This window comes from Eschscholzia californica, unplaced genomic scaffold (assembly GCF_041429995.1).
Source record: "Eschscholzia californica isolate CP2 unplaced genomic scaffold, dmEscCali1.0.p SCAF_1, whole genome shotgun sequence".
NCBI classification, from domain to species: Eukaryota; Viridiplantae; Streptophyta; class Magnoliopsida; order Ranunculales; family Papaveraceae; genus Eschscholzia; species Eschscholzia californica.
In genome coordinates, this window is record NW_028238198.1 from 6,279,761 (window position 1) to 6,290,242 (window position 10,482).

Here is a 10,482-nt window from a genome sequence, read left to right on the forward strand (position 1 = left end):
ATGCGGACTATAGTCGTAGAAGTGTCGCCAATGAAAAAAAAAGTGTTGGAGGAACGTCACAAAAGTCTTGACAAAGTGTCACAAATGTCGAGTTAGAATTGCAAAACGCGTGAAGGAAGCATCCAAGAAACTGCCGAAAAAGTGTCATGTTAAGAAGACAAGCTATTACTCTAATATACTTAACAAATTAATCTTGATCCAAATTATGGAGTTAGAAGATTAGGACTATTTTACCTTAGATTCTTTTTTTGCCCTAGCAGTAACTATTTACAAATGAATAACTCAATAGGTTATATGTAATACATTATTGATGTATTAAGTTTGTGGAAATCACTTTTTGGGTGATAAAATGAAGTATTATGAAATGTGTGTGACTTTTAGTTCATGCTAATCGGTGGCTTCGTACTAATTCATACGTAAAGAATTGGTTCACGGCCAATGGTTCCAAACTCAACAAGCATTTGAAACAAGAGAACATTTGTTTGAACGGGTTAAGAAAATTGGAAGAGTTCACTTGACAGTGGTATCGAAAAGTATTTTCGCGTCTAAGAGAGGAGGTAAAAAACCTCAGATACTCCAACAGTGTGAAAGTGATTTTAAGATTTACCTTAAGTTTGGGATTTTAATGTCACACTGTGAAAGTGATTTCAAGATTTACCTAATTGAGATTTTTTTTTTCCTTTAAGTATTGGATGATCTTCAGACTAAAATAGCCCGTACTCCTAGACTTCTCCAAACAAAAGAGTCAAGAGTTGGTACAAAATTTCGAAAAAATACATATATTCAAAATCTAGGATTTCTAAGTATTAATTTTACCATTTTGATGGATATCGAGAGAGAAAATGAATTTAATGGGGCAAAGTTTTGAGTTAACCATTGACCTAACCACGTCAACTGTGTCGTTAGGTCAAACTGAGTTGAGAGATTGACCTCTATTGGTTGTATTTCTTCTAACCAAAAGGTATGTGGGCAGGATTGCCTTTAACACAGTAGCGTATAACAAAAAAAAATGCATTCGTTATAAAACTTCCAATCAATATAAACAACCTTGTGAGTAGGAGATGATATTAAAGAAGCAAAGTCCTTTACTGCTTGGGTTCTCTCATCTCTTAATTAAATAAATGAAATCTAGAGAGAAGAGAAAAAGAGAGTGTTTGTGGGCTTATCAGTTGAATATCTATTTTGTGCCCAATGCAGCTTTACTACTAGTCGGGGCCGGCCCTGGGCCTAGGCAACCCAGGCGCCTAGGGCTCCCAAATTTAAGGGTCCCCCAATTATATAACATTATATAAATATAGATAATATTATTATATGTATTCTTTTTATGCACAAATATGTTAAATATGTTTGGGTAGCAAAGTTGATAGAGTAGTTCATAAGTCATAAGTGAGCCTAAGGTCAAGGGTTCGACTCCCATGATTGACATTATTTTTTAGAAAAAATAATCCTTTAAAAAGAGGCACTAAAAGAAAAAGTATGTAATACCAAATCTTGCCCAAAAATCTACTTTGAACGGGTTTAAAATGTTGTTTGGTGAAACTAAGCTTGCCCAAAAATCTAAAATCTACTTTAAGCAGTTCTAAAATGTTGTTTGGGGAAACTAATTAAAGTTAGAGGTTTGAAAACAACCTAATTAATAGGAAATTTAAGAGACCAAGAGCATCTCCAATGCTAGACTCAAGAAAAACTCTAAAAATCGTATGTGTCAAGTGTGAAAAATAGATCTCTAAATGGTCTCTTTCCTATTTGGCTATTTAGAGATACTCTATTGGAAAGCCTTCTCCAATGCAACACTTAAGAGAAACTCAAAAAACCTATATTTTAATGTAAAATTAATTGATTTGCTTATTTGACACTTAGAGATCCTCACTCTAAATTTAGAGTGTCCTCTTAAGGATCTCTAAAATAACTACCGCCACCTCATTTTAGAGAGCCAAGTTAAGTGTTGCAATGGAGATGGATTTTGAAGAAAAACTCTAAAAAATCCTATGTGGCACTCGGAGATTTAGAGTTTGAGTCCTGCATTGGAGATGCTCTAAGTCATAACATTTAAAATCAATTAACTCCTCATGGAAGTCTAAAGGAAACCTTCATAAAGGATCAGAAATCAAATTAAATACATATTCTTATAATTTAGTGATTTTGCATCGAAAATACAAGAAGAATGGTGTTAAGTAGTATTTGTTTCGTGTATAATTTTAACAACTATAAATTTGATTAAAAAATGTCTATTTTTATATTTTTTTCGACTTGAAGGGGCTCCGTCGATACGTTCGCCTAGGACCCCCCAAAAGCCAGGGTCGGTACTGCTACTAGTCTGCTATTGTATATTGGTGTTTTGGCATACATCACTAACAACCGTGATTGAATGGCGAGTAGATATATCGAGGAAAGGAGATTAAGAGTGAGAGATCTATGTTGATTATACGACTACAAGAAATTGGGCAGAAGACCAAACTTTAAACTTTTTTTAGTTAAAAAGACAAGGTACATTTTTTTATTTGTTAAAAACCCAAAATTTGTATTTTTTTGAGTTACAAACCAATATTTTTTGTATTTTGTTTGGTTAAGAAACTTAATATTTCCTTTAACAAAAAAAAAGAAACTTAATATTTTTTGCGAAATTGTTGCAAGGTGGTCCCAAGGCGATGCAAAGTTGTCGCAAGACACTGCAAAGCTGTCGCAAAGCGATGCAAAATTATCGCAAAGTGCTGCAAATTAAAAAAGTACTCAGGGAGCTTAAGACTAAAACAAATTGACTGATCATTTTTAACCAAAGTCAAAAATTTTCAGGGGGTTTTGGCAAAATTACCCTATCAACTATCCTCTCAACAGAGGTTGTATAGCTCCACAACTTGGGGTTCACATTTCAAACCAAATCAACTGTGTCTTCTGGGGATGAACTGTTTCTACTATACTTGCCTCGAAGTATTGTCAAAATGATAAAACTCAGGAAAAAAAAGCACAAAGTGGTTCGATTTACCAAGTTAACAGAATTAGTAAACTTCGAATAGACATCAGTACAATAAGAAAGTATAATTATTTTACAACCAAAAGTAAAGGCCAGCGCTTTGGGGAAAGCTAAATAGTTTCCGGGGTGTGAAGACTTGGTCAAAAATTGGTCAATTTTTTTTAACAATTTTATTTTGGGGAAAGCAAAATACTTCTCCACCTCACCTCACTCTCTCCACCTCACCTCACTCTCTCTCCACCTCACCTCTATCTTCTCCGATTAGGTCGCCGGCCGGAAAATTTTCCGGCCGGCGACCATTGAAAAAAAAAAAAAATAAATTTTTTTCACTCTCTCTCTAGAAACTCCGGCGAAGGGAAACTCCCTTCGCCGGAGTTTCTAGAGAGAGAGAGAGAGTGAATTTTTTTTTTTCTTCATGGTCGCCGGCCGGAAATTTTTCGGCCGGCGATCAAATCCGAGAAGACAAAGAGGTGAGGTGGAGATAGAGTGAGGTGAGGTGGAGAGAGAGTGAGGTGAGGTGGAGATAGATTGAGGTGAGGTGGAGTGTTTTTTTTTATTTCCCCGGAAAATCTCTAAAATTCTACATATTCCCTTTAAAATTTCACACCCCGGAAACTATTTAGCTTTCCCCAAAGCGCTGGCCAAAGTAAATACTCTAAATCAAACTTTGGTTGTTGCCCTAAACCTCAATGAGAGTGCTTATGTTAGGAAAGCAATGTCTATGACCTTCAGAACATAGAGATCTTGTAACACCAGTTACGACATTGTGTTCTTGCCAATTACTTCTAAGACCAAAACTTCTGTAATTTAGGAAAAAAACTTTCCCCATTAAAGAACATAGGTTGAATATAAACGTCAGGATTCCTCTCGGTTACTAACGTATCCTTTCTCTTAATTTCCCACTTGTTGTTAACATAATCATAGAGTACCCAAGTTACTATTTCATATTCTAGGGTAACCACAACAAGACTAATTTCATCTTGTACGAGTCCAAGCCGAGCACAACACCACCAGAACCAGCCTGTACCTACCACCATTTGAGGTATACACGCTGGTATTGGAAACATCCTACTCTCTTCTTTATCCAAGTTGAACGAAATAATATATCCATTTTTTGTTAACCAATGTATAATCCCTCGAAAGCAAACAGGATTACCAATTGCGCATTTCTCTTTCAAGTCATTAACGTAGCTTATCCTTGTAGACTTGTTGCAATATCTCCACCGCCCTTTCTCCGGCACGAAAATCATAAATTCAAAAGCCGTCTTTTCATATACCAAGCAAACCACAGTATAGCGACTATAGTAATATAGGGAGGAAGTTGGAATTCCAAAGACTAACCCGAATCTACAGATCTTCAGTTTGTAAGGAGATGGAATCATTTTTCTTTTCTTGATTAAAGGGTTGAAAATGCACAATGTTGATGCGCACACATACTTTCTTGATGTGTAGGTTTTGAGACTAAGCAAAAGAAGGCCATCACAACTAGCTTGAATATTTCCTTCATCAAAAAAAATAAACTAGCTTGAATGAATGCTGAATCAAACTCATCAGGTAAGCCTATTGGAATGATGGTTTCACTAAGGAGATTGGGTGAAGAGCGATCATAAGACAGCTGAATGATACTTCCAGGAGTTGTTAAACATTCGGTAAAGAAATCAAAAGCATCATATGGAGTGGTTTGGAGACTACTAGTGGTATGTTTGTTTATAAAGAAAGGATCAGAGATCATGTCATACCATCTTGTGTTGATAACCTTCAATCCAACTAAGGTTTCTGCAGGCACTCGTGTTAGAAGCTCACCAAGAAGATTGTTGTCAAGGTTGTCGAGGGCCGTTGACGTAATACAGTCATCATCTGCACACAAAGAGAAGAAACAAACTTAGCAATCTCAGTAGTAAGTAATTGGGGGAGTTAATTGGAACCATTAAATGTTTAATCAACAAGCTACCCAAAAACACTAGTTTTACATTGTGATAGATAGTAGTACCAATGGCAATGATTGATCATAAAACACTATTTCTATAGTTTTAGGGGTTTGAAAAGATTAACGTTTCTAACATCTCTACAACAAACAATGGATTGAAATCATGAAACCAAAACAAAAATCAAACTCCTCCCTAATACCCAATTTTTGGTTAATTCAAAATTGCAAAAGAAAAAGCGTTATCTTAATCACGAAAACATTAGTTGTTAGTCTAACAAAAGCGGCACTCAAGAGTCGTTTGGTGAATCACGCGGAAAATAGAGGAGTCGACTAAGTCGTTAAAAAGAAGAATTCAAACATATTCAAAAATCCGAACAATAGATGCTTTCCAAACAACAGATTGAGATATCACATAAGGGTATAAGCAGACGCAAAATGTCATGGTTAAGGGGTCTCACCCAAAAAAGGGCTAAAGAAAAAGTCAATGGACAAAGAAAAAAGTCAATTATTAGAAATACAAAGCAAAAATGGACTGTTTAGTTTGACAAGTGTTATGACGATCCAGCTTCAAATTCCGCCATGAATCCATTCAAGATAACTATTATTATTAGATACGGGATATATGAGAATGAAAATGGACCTCTCATGATTTATTATAGATGAGTCGCTATGTATGTATATCCTTTGCGGAAATAGACATTGTATAAAGATGAAGTCAGATTCACTTGGATGTGCATCAAATTAAACCCCGAGGGATGAGAAATTGTTTGTGTGAGATATGATTATATGAAGGATTTACTATGGTTGATGTATTTGGGTTGGTTTTGAAGTTGATGGTGGCAGAGGCATATCCACTGGCCAGGTCAGAACTTTTTTTCGTTGGGGGCACAGTGTAAGGGTAGTTTTTTGTTTGTTGTTAAGGACAGTGTAAGGGTAGTTAATACAAAAATCAAACAAATTGCAACATCTTTAAATATATTATATTCTAACCGGTTAACATATTCACTAAATCAAACATAACTAAATTTTCGTGTTTTTTTTCTTCCGAAATTGGTCATAGGCTACGTACGATTTCGAATTTGGCAAGGCCTTTCAAGTAGATAGCTCTTCGAACATGATATCTAATATTAGGATAAGTATGTGGAATTTGAATTTGACATCCAAAATCTGCGAGAAGGTTTGTAAAGTCAATTGTGTTATTTGCATTTCATGAACAATTTATTTGTTTCCATGATGGTAATGACACACCAATAGCATCATATTTCTCATCTATATTGTGTTTTCTTGCAATTCTCTATCGAACTAGTAATAGGCTTTTTAGATTGTGGCAACGATTTGCAAGTACTTTTGCTTAAAATGTCTCTTAATGATTTTTGAAAAATTAAGAAATAAAGTAAAATTAAATTTCTATTTTCGACTTGTGATATTAAAAGCATTTCTAATATATCACATACCTTAATTGCATCGTTCAAATGTCTTTTTAATCCACAAAAAACCTTAAACATATATTCAAAGAAAAAATGGGTAACATTAATAACTATTGTTTTGTTCAGTTGGGCTTACTATAAATCGTAATGTGTAAAAGACTAAATTGACATTAAAAATTAAGATAGAAAACAATAACTTTACTTTGAATAAAAAACAATTAATCGAATTAGAATTGGATGAGAACAAAATAAACGAACTACAAATATCCTATATAAGTTGCCTCAATCTAAAGAAATAAAGCTACCAAACATAAAACTAACAAAAAAACCTCCAAGAATTAACATAGTGGTGGCTAAGAAGTTTTGTATGGATTTGAATGATGAGGGTAGAATAGTAAAATAGTGGTGGCTAAGAAGTTTTGTATGGATTTGAATGATGAGGGTGAAATAGTAAAGTATGGGTTGGGTAGCCAAATGAACGTGCCATTAGAAAGAGCCCTAGTTTTTTTTGTCAACTATTGAGCTGGGATGTGAATCTGCATTAGTCACCAACACTATTTATATAGGCACCCAAATATAATAATGCATATATGAAAGGAAGCTCACATTTAGGTCGTGGGGACATGGGCCCCCACGGACCCTATGTGGGCTCGCCCCTGGGCATATCTAGAATTTACTTTGAGGGACTCAAAAATTTATCTTCGATCGTTTTTGTTTTGATAGAGAAGATCATCATCCTTTTTTGGAGCTAGAGATTTTCTTTTAAAGAATATCTCCACTTCTGTGTAGAAAAAAAAGTTCAAAATGTAACCACGTATATTTAAATGAGATCAATGTTTAAATATGGTGCAGGAATGTAGAATTAAATAAAGTCCACACATAAACATCTTTTGTCAAGGAAGTGCACACTTATCTAGAGCAAAAATCCATATATAGTGGCCTTATACTGATGACACTATATTAATTTCGAATAGTGAAAAATATAATATTGAACTGTTGTAGTTGTTAAAGTCTCTCTTTCTTGCTGCGCACTTTTGTATTTGCGAAAGAAAAAAATTATTGAATATAATTGAAATCTGGTCTTCCTAGGATACTAGAGATTCTTAGTAAGTAGGTATAGATTAATGGAATAAATTCTTGTTGAAAAAAAATCATAGATTTGAGGATTAGTAGGGATGTATAATGGTCTTCCCCAAAATAAAAATTCAGTTTAGTGTATTGGAAAACTTTAAACTTATCGGGAAATTTCCACAAAAAAAAAAACTAAAAGTTAATAAGGAATTGAACTACTCACCCCCACTAAATTCTTGGCAAAAGAAAGAGCTCTAACAATTGCGCCCGAGTTTATGCTTGATGAACTTTAGTCCATGGGTATAATCGAAAGAGTCAGATGGCTCGTGGTAAGAAAAATATTTTGGAGAATATTTTCTCAGATTCGACAATCGAAGAGACATGTTATCTAAAGTTGACCTACCTGAGACAATTTCGTTGTCCACCTTGGATTCGCAAATCAACTGGCTTAGCGAGTCACTTTCGCAGGCTAAAGTTGACCTAATGAAGTTGCAAGGTGAAGTTGCTTCTCCATTGTGTGTCTGTTTACATGAATCAGAATTGACTGAAGCACGTAACGAAATCGACCTCTTAACTTCATCTCTATTGTTGGAGAGAGAGAGGAAAATATGTAGTGCCCCTAAACAAGTTTGAGGTGCCTTTAGCACCACTACCCACATGCCTATTTAATAACCCTAATCACCCACCATTCTTTTCCTTTCTTTTTTCTCTTTCAGCCGTGGGTTTTAGAGAGGTAGGGAGGCATGAGGTTCTAGTGAGAGAAAGTTTGGAGGAGGGGTGAAGCCAAGAAAGGGAAGGAGGAATCAAGGTGTTGGGAGATCTTTTGCTTGGTTGGTTCTTAGTGTGGGGGGGTTCTCTTCATTGTTTGGCTTTGGACTAAGGTAGATTTCTACTCCTCTAGGGCTTGAATAGCCATTTTTTATAGAAAACCTAGACAAATTAGATAACACTACAAACCCTAGATTTTAGTATTACTTGAACATAGATTAGGGTTCTTGACATAAATATATATGCTAGAAGTAGTAGATCTATATTTGTACAAACTCATTTTTGGTCACTTTGAATCTCATCTATGTGTTAGATTTTTGAGGATATTTGCTATAATGACATACTTGATGAACCATACAACCTTCATTTACATTTCCATGCTAGATTCATGTATGACAATGATATTTAGGGCTAAACCTCTCTATTTGCCATGATTTTAGTATATAGCTCTTATTATTATATGTCTCTCACTATTGGACAATACTCTCCATATAGATACATGAACATTCCCTAGAACTCAACATGATATGAGAATTTTAGGTTATTATCATCATTGATTCATTACTTGCAAAATTACAAATATGGAACTCGTATGTCGTAATATGTTATCGAATATGATTTTGATTTATGTATGTTGTGGTGTGATGCTATTATATGTGTGTGATGTGATGGAGTTGGTGGAGGGTTGTGAGAGTTTTGTGGTTGGTTCGACCCTCTCTACCGGATGTGATATTGGTATGGAGCGTATGGGGTCGGCGCTAACACAATGGATGACCTTGTGGGCCACACTCTCATACAACGTGGATACCAACTTGTCATATTGCTTTTGGTTGTTTATTACAAATGGTGCGATATTATGTATGTGTGACATGATGGAGTTGGTGAAGGGTTGTAAGAGTATTGTGGTTGGTTCGACCCTCTCTACCGGATGTGATATAGGTATGGAGCGTATGGGGTCGGCGCTAACACAATGGATGACCTTGTGGGCCACACTCTTACATAAGGTGGACACCAACTCGTCATGTCGCTTTTTGTTGTTTGTTACATATGTGGTACATTTTATTTCTAATGGTCACAACTCGGATACTATACTTGGACATCTTCTCATGATAAGTGGTTGTCTATTTGTTTTGGTAGCTCTTGAAACTGTCTATTGAGGCTTTAGAGGTTTCGAAATCTACTTGTTGGGGTCTGACCCAACCTTTTATTTTTCAGGACAAGGAAATCGGGAAGTGCCACCTGCTTGAGTCATAGTTAGCATTGGAGGAGTTTCTTTAGTGATTTTTCTTTCTTCCTTTAGGTAGTTATTTGGAGTTGTATCTCCTAAACACTTGGTGTTATTTACGTTTTAACTTGTCCGACATTTGTGTCGATGATTTAGAGACATCCTATGAGTTTTGAGAAACTTGGTAAAGTTTAAGTAGTTGATTTATTGTTACTTTTTGAGCTTCATGTTCGATACTATTTGTCTCCTTGATGAGTATATCGTATATGTTTACTGTTCTGCGAAGGAATGCTTTAAGTTTAGGTTTTCATGGCGGCCGACGTGGAAATCTGGATTTGGGGTGTTACATAGTGGTATCAGAGCTCTAGGTTCATAAATCCTAGGGATTGTGTCTAGGGCTATTAGACAGTTAGAAGCAGTAGTGGCACTTTAATCTTTCCTTGGTTTTTGGTGCGTGACATTAATTTATCTCCTTATCCTCCTCTTGATTAGATTCATGGACGGAGATGGAGTTATTGGTAGGGGACGTCGGAGTGCTCGCATCCGAGGCCGAGGTACAGGCCGAGGTGTAGGCAGGGGGACAGGCCGAGGTGCAGGCAAGGCGATAGGTCGAGGAGTCCTTGCCGAGGAAAGAGGATCAACAGGAACTGTGGGTACAACGGCGCAGGCTGAGAGCAGTGCAACTCCAGTTCAAAATCCGAATGGAGGGGCAACGGTGACCATTGACGCAACTGCATTGCAAGATTTGATCAACATTGCAGCGAAGGCTAAAATGCGGGAGCGAGATCGGGTTCAGGTTCCAACACGGGAAACAGGAGGTCTTGTGGTACCAGTGGTGAATCAGAGACCACCGACTGAGATGACTTGGGTGCAGCATTATCACCATTTCAAGAAGATGGGGCCACCTGTATTTGATGGAACCGCGGGACCTTTAGGAGCACATGCATGGTGCCAGAAGATGGATAAGATTTTGCAGAATCTCGAGTGCTCAGATGTGTATAAGCAGAGAATGGCAGTGTTTCAGTTGGAAGGAAATGCCGCTTCTTGGTGGGATACAGAGGCTCGGTTAGTAGATCCTATGGCTATGACATGG

General features: G+C 36.4%; 1 long non-coding RNA gene across 1 annotated transcript; it reads right to left on the minus strand.

Annotated features, from left to right (window-relative positions):
* Window positions 1-3,507: 3,507 nt before the first annotated feature.
* Window positions 3,508-5,174, minus strand: LOC147563621 (uncharacterized). Its single transcript, XR_015236579.1, has 2 exons — window positions 4,711-5,174; window positions 3,508-4,472 (listed from the first exon to the last, which is right to left on the minus strand). It is a non-coding gene; the product is annotated as an uncharacterized LOC147563621 (long non-coding RNA).
* Window positions 5,175-10,482: the final 5,308 nt, after the last annotated feature.